At 39.7% G+C, this 18,170-nt stretch overlaps 1 non-coding gene across 1 annotated transcript; it reads right to left on the bottom strand.

The window, feature by feature from the left end:
- Positions 1 to 16,640: 16,640 nt before the first annotated feature.
- Positions 16,641 to 16,724, bottom strand: TRNAR-UCG (transfer RNA arginine (anticodon UCG)). Its single transcript has one exon. It is a non-coding gene; the product is annotated as a tRNA-Arg (tRNA).
- Positions 16,725 to 18,170: the final 1,446 nt, after the last annotated feature.

The following is an 18,170-nucleotide window of genomic DNA, read 5'->3' as shown; positions in this document are numbered from 1 at the left end:
GATATTCGCTTATGTTTTCTTCTAGCAGTTTAGTGTTCGAGCTAATGTTAGGATTTATTAGACATCTTAGATCAATGTTAATGCATGTTGGTAAGCAAGATAGGGGTTGAGGATTATTTTTTGATCTCTACTTTTATCAGGTATCCCAGCACTATTTAAAATTAACTCTGTCTTCCTAGGATATACCCTTTCTCTTCTCCAATTGAATTGGCATATTGATTTGGTTGAAAATTAATTGACTTTATATGTGTGGATATATCTGGGACTATTTAATCTGCTCTCTTGATCAGTTTATCTATCTCTGTGACACTATCACCCTGTCTTACTTATTGGAACTTTATAGAAAGTCTTCCAGTCAAGGGATATCCATCCCACTGCTTATCCTTATATTTATTTATTTATTTATTTATTTATTTATTTATTTATTTATTTATATTTTGAGAGAGAGAGAGAGCATGAGTGAGCAGGGGAGGGGCAGAGGGAGAGGGAGAGCCAGAATCTTTAGCAGGCTTCATGCTGGAGCCTGATGGGAGGGTCGATCTCCCGACTGTGAGATCACGACCTGAGCCACCATGAAGACCATCGAGAGTCAGACGCTGAACCGACTGAGCCACCCAGGTGCCCACTTGTTCTTACTTTTCATGAGTGTTTTGGCTCTTCTAGATCACTTTAAATTCTCAAGTAAGTTAGAGAAAGTTTGTCAATCTCTTTTTTAAAAATATCCTATTTGGGGCGCCTGGGTGGTTCAGTTGGTTAAGCGTCCGACTTCAGCTCAGGTCATGATCTCACACTCCATGAGTTCGAGCCCTGCATCAGGCTCTGTGCTGACAGCTCAGAGCCTGGAGCCTGCTTCAGATTCTGTGTCTCCCTCTCTCTGACCCTCCCCCAGTCATGCTCTGTCTCTCTCTGGCTCAAAAATAAATAAACATTAAAAAAAGTTTTTAAAAAAATCCTGTTTTTTTCTTAATTCCAATTACATTGAATCCATTGATAAATATAGGGAGAATGGATAACAATATCAAATCTCTCAAATCTGGTGTATGTCTCCATTTATTTGTCTTTAAAGTTATCTTAGCAACAATTTGTTTTCACTGCAGAGGTTATGTATACCTTTTGTTAGATTTATTCTTAAGTCTATGATGTGTTTTTGAAGTTAATGTAAATAGTATGTTCTTATGCTGTTTCTGATTGCAGGAAAAAACTAAATATTTTACCATTATTAATGATACTAAATACAGGTATTTCACAGATATGCTTTAACAGATCGAGATGGTTTCTATGTATTCCTAGTTTGCTTTGAGTTATTATTATAAATGGATATTGAATTTTGTCATTTTTCCCTCCATCGACTGAGATATCATATGGTTTTTCTTCTGTATTCTGTTAATATTGTGAATTACATTGATTGATTTTTCTAAAATTTGACTTTGCCTTCCTAGTATAAACCCTACTTGGTCAGAATTTATTATCTTTTTTTTATTTATTTCTGGATTATATTTACTAATGTTTCATTAAAAATATATCTATCGGGCTCTGGGCTGATGGCTCAGAGCCTGGAGCCTGCTTCCGATTCTGTGTCTCCCTCTCTCTCTGCCCCTCCCCTGCTCATGCTCTGTCTCTCTCTGTCCCAAAAATAAATAAAAAACGTTGAAAAAAAATTAAAAAAAATATATCTATGTGCGTGAGGAATATTGGTCTGAAAATTTCTTTCCTTGTAAATATCTTTGTCGGGTTTTGATATCAGGTTTATGCTAGTCTCATAAAAGAAGTTAGAAAACATTCTCTCCTTCTTTGTTTTCAGAAAGAATGTGTGTAAGATTGGTGTTATTTTTTCTTTAAATGTTTAATATGATTGACCAGTAAAACCAACTAGGACTGAAATTTCCTTTCTGGGCATATTTTTATTACAAATTCAGCCATTTTAATAGACATATGGCTATTTAAACTCTCCATTTCATATCCCTTTTATTTTTTTCAAGGAATTTATACCTTTCCTCTACATTTTAAATTTATTGTCATAAAATTGTACCAATATCTCATTGCTTTATTAATTTTCATAGGTTTTGTAGTGCTACTCTGTTAATATTGGTAATTTTTGATTTTGTTTATTTTGAAGGAGTTTATCAACTTATTAATATTTCAAAAGGGTAAACTTGAATTTCTTGATTTTCTCTTTTATAGTTTCATATGAAAGGATTCCTATGATACGTACCCTTTTATATCTCTTCCCAAGAACATACTGATTTTTAAATTAATCTGTGCTGTTGCAGGCATCCATAAAATCTTTGTTCCTTTTTAACGCTCAGTTGTAGCTATTGTATGCATATGCCACAGTTGAAGGACATTTGGGTTGTTTCCAGTTTGGGGCTATTGTGAATATAGGCAGTGCAAGCTTTGGTGTAGACATATGTTTTTAGTTCTCTTGGGCAAATATTGAAAAATTGAGTTGCTGAGTTTCATAGTCTATGTATGTATAACTTTTTAAGAAAGTGACAGATTTTTTTTCTTAAGTGGCTTTGTCGTTATCCATTCCCACCAGCAATGCATGAGAGTTCCAATTGTTCCACAAGCTTATCAAAACTTGCATTTGTCAGGGTTTTTTTTTTTTTTCCCCTAATTTTGACTATTCTAATGTGCATGACGTATTATGCCATTGTGATTTTAACTTACATTTTTCAGGTGACAAAAAACATTAAGCATGCTTCCATGTGCTTATTGACCGTTGATGTATCTTCTTTCGTTCAACTTCTTTTTGAATCTTTTGCCATTGTCTTAATTGCTTGTTTTCTTATAGTTACGTTGTAAGAGTTCTATGTTTTTTTCTGAATGTAAGTCCTGTGTCAGCTATGAGTATTCTCCCAGGTAGTGGCTTACTTCTTAACTTCTTGATCACGTCTTTAGAAGAGCGGAAGGTAATGATTTTGATGAAGTACAATTTATCCAACTTTTATGTTTCATCCTTGTTGTGTCCCATCGAAGAAGACTTTACTTATTTCCATGTGACAAAATTTTTTTCTCTAATGTTTCCTTTTACAAGTTTTAGAGTTGGACCTTAGAAAAGATCCAGTGGTATTTTAATAATAGGTTATAACATAACAATTCCTATACTGGCCCAGTGATGCTAGTAATTGGTATACTGAATAAACTCTTTCAGATAAGCAAGCTGACTTCAACAGCATCTCTATATTGGTTTTGGTGGCCAGAGGGAAGGTGGGTGGGGGATGGGAGAAATAGGGAAAGGGGATTAGGTGATACAAACTTCCAGTTACAAAATAAGTCACGGAGACAATGAGCACAGCATAAGGAATATAATCAATAATGTTGTAATAGTGTCGTATGGTGACAGATGTTGACTGCACTCATAGGGATGAGCACTGAGTCGTGAATGCATGGAATTGTTGAATCACTATGTTGTACACCTGGACTTAATATAATATTGCAGAGTTTGCTTTAACTTTTAGGTCTATGATTCATTCTGTATTCGTTTTTGGTTACAATAGAAGGTTAAGGTTGCTCTTCGTGCGCCTCCTTAGGAATGAGCCGTTGTTCCAGTATTATTTGTGGGAAAGATTCTATTTCGCAACTAGCTTCCCTGTCCTTTTTGTCAAAAATCAATTACGTGTGGTTTTATTCTAGACTCTCTATTCTGTTTTGTAATCTGCATTTGCTTTCACCTTTTAAAAGTTCTCTCAGCAATGTCTTGTAGTCTTTAGTGCACAGGTTTTACATATATTTTGTTAAATTTATCCACAAATATTTCATATTTGGATGCTATAAAAATGGTACTATATTTACTATTTCCACTTCCAATTTTCCATTGCTAACCTATAGAAATATTAGCCTATTATGCTGCTGTATTTCTAAACTCATGTGCTATGATAGTTCTTAATAGATTCTTTAGGATTTTCTAATGCACATGATCATGTCAACTGTAAATAAATATAGTTTTACCCTTTTCTTTCTAAAAATGTCCATTTTTAATTTATTTTTCTTATTTTAGTACTTATTGAGTACTTCTTTTTCTTATTTAGTACTAGGAGCTCCACTAAGAATACACGTGGTGGGAGTAGATATCTGTGTTTTCTTAAGCTTTGGGAAACATTCAATCTTTCATCAGTAAATATGATCTTATCACTAGGTCTTTTTGGTAGAAGCTTCTCTTTTTTTAAAACATTTTTTAAATGTTTATTTATTTTTGAGAGAGAGACAGAGTGTGAGTGGGGTCGGAGCAGAGAGAGAGGGAGACACAGAATCCAAAGCAGGCTCCAGGCTCTGAGCTGTCAGCACAGAGCCCGATGCGGGGCTTGATCTCACGAACCTTGAGATCATGACCTGAGCTGAAGTCGGACACTTACCGACTGAGCCACGCAGGACCCCTGTAGAAGCTTCTTATCCAAGTTGGAAAATTATCTTGTTTTCCTACTTTACTGAAGTTTTTTTTTTTTTAATAATAAACTTATTCATGTACAATTGAAGTACAATTAACTTCACATATTCAAATTGTACAATTTGACAGAAGTATACATTTATGAAAATATCACTACGATCAAAAAAATGAACGTTTCCATAACTCGCAAGTCTTTCATGCTCCTTGATAATCTCTCACTCCACTCCTATCCCAAGTGACAACTGAACTGCTTTTTGTTGCCGTAGATTATTTTGCATTTTCCTAAAATTTTATAGAAATGGATCATTATAGGATGGGCTCTTTTTTGTCTGGCTCCTTTTCATCAACCCCAATTACTGTGATTTTCATTCAGACTGTTGCCTATATCAGTAGCTTTTTCTTTCTTCTTTGTTGTTGTTGTTATTTGTTTATTCATATTGCCAAGCAGTATTCTGCCATATTTTTATGCCACAATCTGTTTATCCACTCACACGTTGCTTGACATTTGGGCAGATTCCAGCTCTATGATATTACAAATAAATATGCTATGAACACTTATGTACAAGTCTTTGTATGAGCATTTGCTTTCATTTCTTAGGTAAAAACTTAGGAATAAAATAACTATGTTATAAATTAGGTATGTGTTTAACTTTTTATAAAGCTACAAACCATTTTTTTTTCAAAATTATTCTCCTATTTAATGTCTCATCAGAAATTGAGAGTTCTATATGTTCTACAATCCTACCAAAGCTTGGTATGATCAATCTTTTAAATTTAAGCATTTTAGGGGGAACATAGATGATAACTCATTTTAAATTTCATGTTCCCTGATGATTAATGATGTTGATTTTTTTTTTTTGTGCCATTTGTACTTATTTGCTATTTTTATATCCTCTTTGGTGAGATGTCTATTCAAATCTTCTGCTCATTTTTTACCTGGCCTTTTTTATCTTCTAATTATTGAGTTGTAAGCATTCTTACTATGTTCTAGACGCACATCCTCTGTCGGATATGTATTTTAAAAATGTTTTCTGTCGGGGCGCCTGGGTGGCGCAGTCGGTTAAGCGTCCGACTTCAGCCAGGTCACGATCTCGCGGTCCGTGAGTTCGAGCCCCGCGTTGGGCTCTGGGCTGATGGCTCGGAGCCTGGAGCCTGTTTCCGATTCTGTGTCTCCCTCTCTCTCTGCCCCTCCCCTGTTCATGCTCTGTCTCTCTCTGTCCCAAAAATAAATAAACGTTGAAAAAAAAAATTTAAAAAAAAATGTTTTCTGTCAAGACTGGGGTTTGCCTTTAATTTTAGTAATAGTGTTTTGAAGAGAAAGTTTAAAAACTGATGGATTCCAAGTTATTGAAGTTTTCCTTTATGGTTCATGCTTTTTGAATCTTGAGAAATATTTGCCCAACCCAAGATTAGTAAGGCTTTCTACTGATTTTTTTCTGGAAGATTTATATTTTTAACTCTTGCATTTGGCTTATCATCTTTCTCTCTGTTTTTTTAAAGTTTATTTATTTATTGAGAGAAAGAATGAGTAGGGGAGGGGCAGAGAGATAGGAAAACTGCACTGTCAGCATGGAACCTGACACGGGGCTCAACCCCATGAACCATGGGTTCATGACCTGAGCTGAAATCAAGAATCAGAGGCTTAACTACTGAGCTAACCAGGCAACTCTCAACTTTTTCTTTTTGATTTCCTTATTATACACTGTGGGAGAAAAAGAGTGAGGGTCATTTGTAAATAGGCATCCCAATTACTGCAACATTGTCGTTTGAAAAAATTTCCCCCCATTGATTGCCATGGCAGCTTTGTTGAAAATCAATCGACTACATATATGTAGATCTATGACTCAATTTTCTATTCTGTTTCAGGGGTGAATATGTCCATGTTTTTCTCAAGCCATGCAGAACTAATGACTTTAGCTTTACAATAAGTATCGAAGCAGGTTTTTCTTATTATTTTTAGAGCTATTTTCAATATTTTATAAAGTTGTTTTGCTACTGTGGGTCTATCACATTTCCATATAACTTTCAGGATCTACTTTTTTTTAATTGCAAGAAGAAGAAGAAGGATGAGGAGGACGAGGAGGGGAAGGGGAAGAGGAAGAAGAAGAAAAAGCCTGCTGCTGATTGGGAATCTACAGATTAATTTGAGACGGTTGGCATCTTAACAATATTGAATCTTCTTATCCATGAACATTATATATCAATTTATTTCAATATTTAATTTATTTCAATGATGTTTTATAGTTTTCAGTGTAACAAATCTTATACATCTTTTGTAACATTCACCTTAAGTGTTTTTGTATATTAACTTCATATACTCCAACTTCTTCTAGTATGCTAAACTTAGTTCTAGTGGCTTTTTTATGGCTTCTGTAGGGTTTTTTACATGGATGACTGAGGATAACAACGGTTTCTTTCTTTCTTTCTTTCTTTTTTTTTTATCTAGAGGTCTTTTATTTCTTTTTCATGTCTTATTGCATTGACTGGAACTCTAGTGCAATATTGAAAAGTACTGATGAATATGGATACCTTTGCCTCATTTCTGATACTAAAAAGAAGTACAATATCACACTTAATGTCATTAAGTGTGATATTAGCTATAGGTTTTTTTTCGGAGATGTTTTTATGTGGTGGAGAAAGTTTTCTTTTTTTTTTTTATAACTTTTTAATGTTTATTTATTTTTGAGAGAGAGAATGAGCAAAGGAGGGGCAGACAGAGACAAAGACACAGATTTGGAAGCAGGCTCCAGGCTCTACGCTGTCAGCACAGAGCCAGACGTGGGGCTCGAGCCCACAAGCCATGAGATCACGAACTGAGCTGAAGTTGGTCGCCCAACTGACTGAGCCACTCAGGCGCCCCACCTTTTCTTTTTTGAAAACTGTATAACTGATACTTTTGAGTTGGAATTTTAATTGTGCCATTTACTTTTTGAATACTTTACTGAATTCTTACGCTTTTTTTTTTTTCTGGGATGCAGTTAAGTCACTTGGAAATTGTTTGGTTATTTTTAAGCTTTGTTAGTCGGGACCAGAGCAGCCTTTACTCTAAGGTGAATTTTTCCCCACTCTTGAAGTAATACCTGTCAGAGTATTCTACTGTTATCTCACAATTTGTGACCTTTTTTTTTTTTTCTCTTTGGAGCGTGGGAATACAAACTATTCCTAGCTCTGTGTGAGCTCCAGAAATTGCTGCCTCTGCTTCCTTTCAGGTGATTCTAGCTTTAGGTATTATCTTTACATGTACGTGCTGACTATTATTCAGCTATACAACAGAGAGGAAGCCTCTACAGATTCATTTGGTTCTTTTCATAGAGTTCATCTCTTTGGTGAAACTCTCCATCTATTTGAGCATGTGCCCAACATGTGATCCAGACCCACTGATATATTTGTTATAGTTATTTTAAAGTCCCTTTATGATCATGTCAATATCTAAGTCTTCTTCCCGTCTACTTCTCTTGAGTGTTTCTCTCTGGACCAAGGAATTTCATTTTCTGGTCTCTGTATGCATATTTTTGATAGCATGTTTGAATTGTCTCTGATATATCAGTAGATTCGGAAATAAATGACATTATATCCCAAATTGGACACACCTATTCTGTCAGACTGTGTTTTGTGAGGATTAAGCCCATTTCATCTTCAGCTGAGTTTGGTCCGGCTTTTCTTGCAACGGAGATTGTTTATCGCTGACTTCAAATGTTTTGAGGGCTGGATCAGGACTTTACTTCTAGCATGGTGAGGATCTGAGCCCTCAAGAAATTTTGTACATCATTTTGTGCCTTGCAGTTCAGTGGTCTCTGTTTTTCAGGGAAAATACGCCATATTTTTGGGTCACTAGAGAGTTCTCTTTGCTCACCAATACCACCTTAAGATCTCAAAACCTCAGAAAATCGATTTCCACTCAGCTGCCCTGCCACTAGCCTGTGTTACAACTGTCTTACATACTACATAGGGGCCAGAGTATTTTGTATGGGTTTTTATCTGATATCCTTTCCCATCCCAACTTTCTGAAAGTTGCTGCTGTATTCCTGATGATGGCTTGGCATGACTAAAGAGAGAGAGTATCAGTTTTCCTGCCTTGCCCTCATCGTTTGGCACAATTCCCCTTCTACTCAGTTAAAGTTCAGGAGGAAGAATTGACAGGCTGGTTGGTCTCCCCTTTACCCAGGTTTCCTATGGATTCTTCCTCATCCCACAGCACTGCCAAAAATAAAAGCTGTCATGGGTTTCTTCTCTCCTAGGAAGAGATTTTATTTTCACTTTCTGAAATTTAGATTTTTTTTTTTTTGCACTTTCATCTCTCTGACAGTCTTGAAAAAAAGACAAATTTTATGGCTTATCTTTGTCGTTAGTGAGAGGAGAGTAACAGTCTCTTATCCACAATTAACTAGGAATAAAAGCTATTATGGGTCTCTTCTCTTTTAGAAAGGTGCCATCATTTTCTGTAGGTTAGCTTTCTTTCCAAACTCAGCTCTATTGTGTATTTGAACACACACACACACACACACACACACACACTGTATGTGTTTGTAGCAGATTTGGCTAATTCTCTTTATCAAGGTGGGAGTCCTGGTCATTTGTGACTTTCCACATAGTAGCCAGAAGCAATATCATTTGCATTTTAAACACGGAATGTAAAAAAAAAAAAAAAAAAAAAAAAAACATAACCAAAAAAAAAAAAAAAAAAAAAACCCCAAAAAACTATAAGCTTCTTGAGGGTGAGAAATACACTTTTTAAAAAATTTCCCACAATGCCTAGCAGTTACTTAGTACATATTTAAAATGAATGCCTCACATCTTATCTGATTATATCAGCTCATCGGTGCCCAAGGAAACCCAGAAAAAATGTAAAAATATTTATAAAGGTTACTAGCAGAGTCCTTGTGTAATACAGATCTCCTGGATCCCAATAATTTTGGGATATGTATTTGGGACAAATACTATGTCGTATTTGATTTGTAATCCTAATGATAGTCTGTGTGGTATTTATCTCCAAGGTGCTATGTTACCATCCTCGTCTTCGTCTTCTAGGCATCAGGCTGATGTCTAGGTCAGTATCTACCTATTTTGTTCTACAAGTGAATTTTTTGTGCCATTTTTGTCATTTTAACGGAGTTCTTTCCCACGTGACCAATTATTGAAAAAGTAAAAGATAGCAAAGATGGAACTACACGCTCACTGGGGGGAATAGATATGTAAGTACAGACCTAGACATAAACTTTGCCATTGACATGATATAGATAGGTCGGTATGCACATCAGGGTGCCTTAAATAGTTTGACAATTTAAATGCCTTTAAAATGCGTGAACACCTGATATCCTTTTTGTAGCAATTTCATTTTTTAATATTTTACATTCCAATTTTCCTCCTTTTAATCTTGCTTTTCTTTCCTGACGCTACTATCCTGTCTTGAACACGAGGGCTATTATGGAGCAGGCAAGTAGTTCTTTAATTGAAACACTTAAGGGGTGCGCTAGAAAACTATAAAGACTTTTAAGAAATAGCAAAGCTTTAATAGGTTCTCGTGTACTCGTGTGGTAACCTAATTCAATGCTCTTTCAGCAATGCCGAAGGATGGTGCTAATTTATGGGTGTGATGAGCAATAAAGCAATAATAGTAATCGAACGGTGCAATTTTACTTGTTTAGGGGGCATTTATGGTTATGTATTAAAACTATAAATACTTCAAAAGGCTGCAAAACTGATCTATAGAAAATGAAAGATAAGATCTCACAGCCTTCTAGAAGTGCTTTTCTAGCAGAAATCTGAACTTGACTTTATGGTGTATAAATATAAACAAACCAAAAGTGAAATGCTCAAAGTGTCTACCCCTCCAAAGGGACCACTTAAATAACTGCTAGCACTCAAACCTAATAAGGGCTGGAAAGTTCCCTTCCCTCTTCTTTTATTTTTCAACTTTCTATTTCCTTTCCTTGTTGCCTTATAAAAATTGTTTTTCCTCTCTCCTTCACATCTTTTACACTCTTTTTCCTTACTCTGCTTCCTCTCTTCTCTTTCATCTTCCCTCGCATTACCTCCTATACTCATATAGGATAAAAGAAGCAAGCTGTGCTAGGGGGGATATAGGTCCACAACGGCAGCCCGCACGGCAGAGGACCCCGGCACTCTAGGTTAGTCATTCCTGATCCCGACGATCTTGGTTAGACCAGCCCTAAGCTCCAGACTGCCTGTCTAAGCAAACCCAAACTCTAACACCTGTTCTACACAGTTATCCAATATCCCTTCCTCTTTTTACTTATCCCCACCACTCTGTCTCATTCTTGTACTCATCAGTCTGATTCCTGTGCTCCCATTGCGCCTACGATAACTGCTATTAAAATGTTTCGTAGCCCGTATGTTATCTTCTTGGATTGCTGTTGTCTAAAATATGTGTTTTTTATTTCCTAATATCTTAGGCTGCTACCTCGCTAGTCCCTAGGACCTTCAGTCCCATGGAGGAAGGGGTGGGGGAGCGGAATGCAGAGAGGTTATTTGATTTCTAACCAGGTGAATATCCTACTCGTTCTTTAAGGTTTGGGTCAGCTTGTTTCTCCAGTTAAGTACCTCATCTCAGTAATCTCATGATTTCCTCCATGCCCCTCTACCATTGCAACTTTTAGGTTATATCTGTTCATGTATCTGCGTCTCACACTGAAGGACAAGCTCTGTTTACCTTCTTACACAGGGCCTCATCGCAGTGGTCAGTCCCTAAATGTAAATTAAATAATCCGTACACTGGTAAGCTTTATTTACCCAAAGAATATTAATCGAGCACCTGCCTGGTACTCTGCAGTGTTTCCAGTTGTATAGAATTTAACAGTAAACAAGATACATAAAGCCCCTGCCATCATCAGATGTATATTTGAATGGGACATCCATACAATGGATACACAAATGAATAGAAAATGAAGTGTCGTGTAATGATAAGAGCTATAAAGAAGAAATCAGGCTAATGGATTGAGAATGAGGGAGTGCCAGATAATCAAATTATAAACATGAAGAAACCTAATGGGCTTATACCGGTCTGATTTTCTCACGGACAATGGAGAAGCCATAGCCCTTGAGGTTTTTAATCTCATTTCCTATGCTGGCTCTTCCACTGATAAAGAAGTATTAGAAAAGCTGGAACTGACATATTTCCTGTTGAGCTCCTCCACTCATACCTCTTTCTTCCGTGGAGTTATTCCTTCTGGAACCAGCATCAGATGGACTCCTCAGGGCTGACAACAAAGGACCACAAGTCCCAGTGGTGTTCATCGGCTCTCGATCCCACAAATTATAAGAGAGGATGCCAGGAATAACTGGCTGGGCAGGTTGAATTCTGCTCCCCATTGCAATTGAGACTCCAGAAACAACAGAGGAAGAGATCATTCAAATATTCATTAGAAGGACCGGCATACATTTGCTCCATGAGAATAAAGTGGAAAGAACTCTCAAAACACTATCCGACAGACTGAACGGATAGTCCCTGTTTTCTTCCCTTTTGTTCTTCCATAGGAGTCCAGGCAAAGAAGAGCACAAGAAACGAGTGTATTGTGTCTGCATTAGGTCAGCTGATGTGCCCACAGGTATGGTAGACCCGTGTTGGCTGTGCTCCGGGGAGAAAACCTGAGAGATCAAACCTTCTGATACGAAAGACTTTTCAACAATGCTCTCCACCCAGAGGAAATTTGCAGAGTGACAAAAGGAGGGCCTTCCCCCAGAAAACTGGAGATTTGATGGTGTCTACGCTTAGTGCCAAACTGAGAAAAATCATCAACGGCCCCTATGTCAAAGGACTCATTATTAGGTGTTCTGGCTCTTTCCAGACCACCCTAACTGTGAAGACTTCACCTTCCCTGTCGAGCATTACCTCCTGGGATTCTCAACATACATTCACTCTGCTTTTGGATGTGTCACCTCACTGTCCCACAACGCAGCATGTTCTTTCTTCTTCTTTTTTTAACGTAATTTATTGTCACATTGGCTAACGTTCAGTGTGTGCAGTGTGCTCTTGGTTTGGGCTTAGATTCCCGTGATTCCTTCTGGCCCCCGGGCAGGCAGTAGGATTCAGTGGAAAGGGCATGATCTCTGGAGTCAAAGAGATTTGGCTTTCTTTCCAGGGTGGTCATTTATTGAGTGATTTGGGGTAAATACCTTACCTCTTGGAACCATGTTTACGTGTCTTTAAAACAAAGATAATAATGCATCTTTTCGGGTCGTTGTGAGCCTAGAGGCAATGCATTCATGTATATCGTCTAGCAACATGTCTTGCATGTAGTCTCATCCTTGTCTCTGCAATGTGCCCTCCCCCCCTCCCCCTTTTATCCTTCAAGAGTGAGCTCCAAACCCAACCCCCATAACCTTCCTGACTGATCAGCCAGACTCTGGTTTTCTCCTCGTTTGGATCCTTGTAGGAAGTGTGGCTTGTAAAAACACAGTGACCACTTAATAGCCTTGTGTCTCAGTTCTTCTATGAATTGTGTCTTGGGGAACAAAGGCATCTTACTTCTACACATCGTAACTGTCAAGCAGAGATCTTGAACACAAGGTTGTTGATGAAAAGGAGACGTAAATCATTCCGGCTTTCTCTAGCGATGTCCGGGCTCATTTTGATCCACACAGAATGAAAAATTGTTTTGAAATTACACGGGTAATATGAATCCCTGAATCCCAGAGACTGGCTACCACCGGCACTTTAAGGCAAAAAGGAAATTCTGGTTTGTCACGACATTTCGAATGTGTTGCTTTAATCGGCACAACATCCCTAAGTCTTAACTGTATGGACTGTATATATTTTATGATAAGGATGCTGAGGTCAGGTAACCAGGTCGTACAACCCACTACGGGTGGAAAGAGGGCATGTTGTAGAAGAAAAGGCAAAAGAGAGACTCTGACTCCAGATCACAAACCCCGTGCCTCTTCCCTTGTGCAACCTTGCTTCTCCCCTTCAATTTAAGTCTTTAATTAACTTCTTTTAGGGGGCCATTGCCCTTGTTTTCTTCCTATACCCAGATACCCACACTCCACATATCTAACTTGTCAGCACGGAGGATTAGAGACATTTGGTTCTGCCCCTTGCCCCAGAGTCTTTAAAGTTTCCTTCTTGGATTTCCCATTAGAAACAAGCGTCCAAAACAGCAAAAGAATTCTTGTTTTGAGATGCGAGAGCCCATTCGTGTAACATTTTAGGGCTTCCGGTTCCGGAGAATTCTCCCAGTAGTAGTTTCTCCTACTCTCCTCTCTCTGCAAAAAGGAAGGAAACTGGTAGAATGACCATGTTTTACTATTTCAAAAGCTTAAAGTCGCAGTTTTTAAATATGCCTTCTCACTCTCTTAGACATACCTCCAGAGACTGATGGGAGAAAGGCCATCAGTGATTGAAAGAGACAGAGACAGAGGAGGGGGGGCAGGTTAGGAAACAGTAACTTGAAGGAATGATGCATGTCTAGGCCTATTTCAAAAGAGACAGCCATAGATAATGTGCTAACATGTGTAGAGACAACAGAGCTGACAGAGTCAGATTTTTTTTTCTTTTCTGTGTCTCCCTCCTCTGCAAGTGTGATGCTCTGTTACTGAGAAAGAGAAGTTTTCAAAATGATAGGGAATAAAGTCAGGGTGTATCAGTTAGATATGGCTGAGTAACACACACACACACACACACACACCCCACAGGACTTTAAACAATTATTCTTTTGCATGGGTTTTCACATCAGCTGGATGGCGTTGATCGACTCCGGGCTTTGCGCATCTTGAGGGAGCTTGTTCACACATCTTCGGTCACCTGGTGGGTAAGCTGTAGACTGGCTAGAGTAGGATGGCCTCTCACATGTTTGGCTGCCATATGGAGTGATAGGGACTGTGCCACACGTCTCTCGTTGTCCACAGTCCAGTGATGCTTTTCCCCATGGCATAGGAAGGAATCCTGAGAGAGCCTAGGCTCTTGAAGTCTAGGCTCAGAAATGGCTCAACACCACCTTTGGGTATTCTGTTGGCCCAAACATACCCTCCCCCATACACACACAAAACCAACCCCCCCCCCAAAAAAAACCCCAAAACCCAAATGAACAAAGAAACAGCCCAGATTTAACGTGTGGGGAAATAGAGCCTCCACCTGTTGACTGAGAGAGATGCACAGCCACAGGGCAGAGGACATGAATTCAGGGAGGGATAAGGAGGCAGCAAACCCCACCACAGTCTGTCCTCTGGTCACAACCGTTCACATCTCACCCCCAGTGTCTCCGACGACCTCCACAAGACCCACCTCACGAAGGCATCACGCTGGAAGTCCGGGATCTTCTGAATGACAATCAAGTCTGGATACAGCTTCTTATAATCCGGAGCCTATAAAAGAAAAAAAAGCAGATTATCCATCACCAACGCAAAAGATACAACGGCGAGCAGGAATAAGGTGGTGACTAGCAACGCTTGCATTCCAAAAGGGGAATGACAGAAGGTGAACTCCAATTCTGAAGTCTACAAAGCGGATGTTTCCAGGTCCCTTTCCTCTGGACATCAGGAGAATGCCTTGATTAGGTCCTGGTTCTGTGCCTGCAAGTGGCCCACACCTGTCCACGACTGTGCATGGCTCTTAGCTTTGTCCTTGGGGGACCCTTCTATTCATGTAGTTTTCCTCAAAAACTGCTTATAGGCCAACCAGAGAAAGATTGTGATGTACTACTTACAAACATGGACCAGAGGCACCACTCTTCCTGCATTCACGCCGTTAAAAAGTGAAGTCAATTTTCCTATTTCTTGGATTTGGGTTTTATTTTGTTTTTCGTTCCGGCCAGTGCAAGGCGGCAAAAGTGATGCCTGTGTTCAGATGTGCTTCAGCTTCAAGGAGGCCTTCTCTTGGATGCCCTTGAACACCTGTGAACAAGTTTAGGCTGGCCTGCTGAATGGGAGAACATGGAGAGGAGTTGTCTCACATGAGATCATTCGAGACCAGCCACCGCCCACATGACCTGTCTGCTGACTGCAGACGTATGATGAAGTTAAGCCAAGTTTAGCTTAACCTAAACCAGACCGAAAGAACCCCCATCAGACCCTTAGCTTCCTGAGTTATAATAAATGTTTGTCGCCATGCATCCAGGAGTTTTGTGGCCATTGTGTAATATTACTGTGGCAATAGACACAAAAGGAGTTTCCTTAACTCACAACAATTGCCCTCCAAGCACAACTTGTTTCTCGGGCTGGGCAGCTGATGCCTGAACCTTATGTTGTCTTCTCGTCTCTTCTGTTCTTTTCTATTTCCTGTAGTTAAGACGTGTATTGAGCTTATTGCCTCAGTCTTTTCCCCTAACAACACTGTGAGGTTGACCATGCACTGTGATACGTTGTGAGGCATACATTCCACTGAGGCAAAAGTTCCTGCTCCGAGAGGTTACGTGACGTGCCAAGGTCCCACAGAAACCAAATGCAGTGTGCATTCCTCTATACCACTGATCTTCATATTTTTTTGAAACTATTCTCTCTCTGGCCCCCACATCCCATTTTCAACGCTTTAGTCAAGACAGGTAGTGGGGTTTGGATGACTGAACCTCCATCTTGAAAGCAGAACTCCAAAGTTCTGGCCAGCCTTGGTCCCTTCTCTCGTTGCTTCTCACGCAAACTGTCTGTGCCTTGGACATCGGTCTCCAGCACGAACTATAATTCAGGGATAGTGTGGGGTTGAGAGGGGAACAGAAGGAAAAGCCTCTTCTTAACTGATTTCAGAAGGCAGAATTAGAGCCATGGCTACCAGTTACAAAGAGAGAGATTTTAGGTTTATAGAAGGTAGAGCTTTGCAACTTGTCGTGGCGGAGATTCCAACATTTGCGGGGAGGGACCACTGGATCACCTCTGAAGACCCTGTCAGCTTTAGGAGAGTAGATTACCCTGATATACAAAATGAAAAAAGAAAAAAAAAGAAGAAGAAAAGAAAAAGTTGTGTATCTATCACAGTATCCAGACGGTCTACCTACCTCCCAAAAGGAAGATTCACTACTGAAGTCCTTTCCTGGGTTTTCGCCCCCTTGTTGAAATGCTCTCTTCTTTGTCTTTTGAAAGGCTACTCTGGTTTTCCTGATCCTTTTTTTTTTTTTTTTTTTTTTTTGATCATTCCTTCTCATCTTCTATTTGTGGCTTTCTCTCTCTCTCTTTTTTTATTTTAATTTTTTTTTAACGTTTATTTATTTTTGAGACAGAGAGAGATAGAGCATGAATGGGAGAGGGTCAAAGAGAGAGGGAGACACAGAATCTGAAGCAGGCTCCAGGCTCTGAACAGTCAGCACAGAGCCCGACGCGGGGCTCGAACCCACGACCGCGAGATCATGACCTGAGCCGAAGTCGGACGCTCAACCGACTGAGCCACCCAGGCGCCCCTGGCTTTCTCTCTTATAAACAGAGTATCCTGCATGGAGGTACTTTCCTAGGGTAGCATATGTAGCCCCTTTTTTCCGAACTCAGTGTGGTTTTCCTGCGTTATCCACGGTCGCAGCTTAACGCTGTAGACGTGCGGACATGCTCAGGTCTTCGTTTCTGGCTCCGTGTTGGTCGTCACTGCTGTCGCCAACTACTTCCGGCTTTCCCTCCCTCCAGGAGGAATGCCCTCCTGGCTCCCCGCGTTTGGGTGAAGTCACTGACTAGCTCTTTGCAGAAGTTTAACCTCCTGGTTAAACATTTACTTGCCAGGGCAAGACCCTCCAGACTCCCTTTTTCCTCCGGTTCAATAGCCAACCACTTGCGACATGGTGGCTGCTCTCCCAGCTCGGGTCTGTGAATAACGACGAGTGAAGGACCCCTGCTGGCCCGCAAAAGATGACAGAGTGAGGAAGAAATGAACCTTCGTTATTTGAAGTCCCTGAGATTTTCATTTTGATCATATCACGACCTAGTTCGTCCTGACTGACAGAAGCCTCCTTGATCTCTGTGTCTTGAGTTCCAAATCTGCTTTGCACCACGCCCTAATATTTCCATTTGGATGTCAAGTGTGCATTTCTATCACTGGATCTCAAGCCGACGTCACGAGCCCAAAGGGGATCGATAATCTTCCAAACTCTGCCTTTTCGCTTTCTCTCCATGATGTTGCGCCCATTTATCCGGCCACCCCAAAGACAAAAAAAAAAAAAAACAAAAACAAAAACAAAAACAAAAAAACAACCCTTCTTCTAGCGGATCAAGTACCGTGATTTTCCTCATCTCCTTTGCGCCTTTCGTACCCAGGCTCTCCTCTCTCTGACAACTGTCACTGCTCAAGTTTAGGCTCTCAACACTTCTGGGTAGACGACTGCATCTGTCTCCTAATAGCTCATTCTCCAAAACAACAAAGTGAACTTTCTAGAAAGCACATCTGACCATGTAACTGTTCTGCTTAAAATCCCTTAATATGTCCCCAAGGACCTTCGAGATAAAGTTCAAATTGCCCAACATATGCCGAGCAGTCCTCTGTGGTTTCAGGAGTACTCAAGAGAGAAGGAAGTTAAATCCAGGTAGAATGGGCATCATGAGTCAGAACCAGAAGCTGGAAATGGTGACACATTGGTTACAAGGGAACTGCATGTAGATGAGTATGACTTTAGCAGGGGTCCAATGGAGGGTGAAAATAAAGAGAGGACAGAGCAGGTTCTCTTTGTCCATGCTGCATTCTCCGCCTAACTCATACTTTCTTTTTTCCTCCCAATGCTCACGTCCTCGTCCAAACACCTACAGATTTTCCGGCTATTTTTCTTGTCACTGCCACTATGAAGACTTTCCTGCTCACAGGAATGCTGTACCGAGCTTATTTTGCACAGTTCTTCTCCCTTACTGAGCTGGTAGCCTCCTG

The sequence above is a fragment of the Herpailurus yagouaroundi genome, unplaced genomic scaffold (assembly GCF_014898765.1).
Source record: "Herpailurus yagouaroundi ecotype Mexico unplaced genomic scaffold, PumYag 195, whole genome shotgun sequence".
Taxonomy (NCBI): domain Eukaryota; kingdom Metazoa; phylum Chordata; class Mammalia; order Carnivora; family Felidae; genus Herpailurus; species Herpailurus yagouaroundi.
The sequence above is the reverse complement of the archived record's forward strand: the minus strand, read 5'-3'. Positions and strand labels throughout refer to the sequence as shown.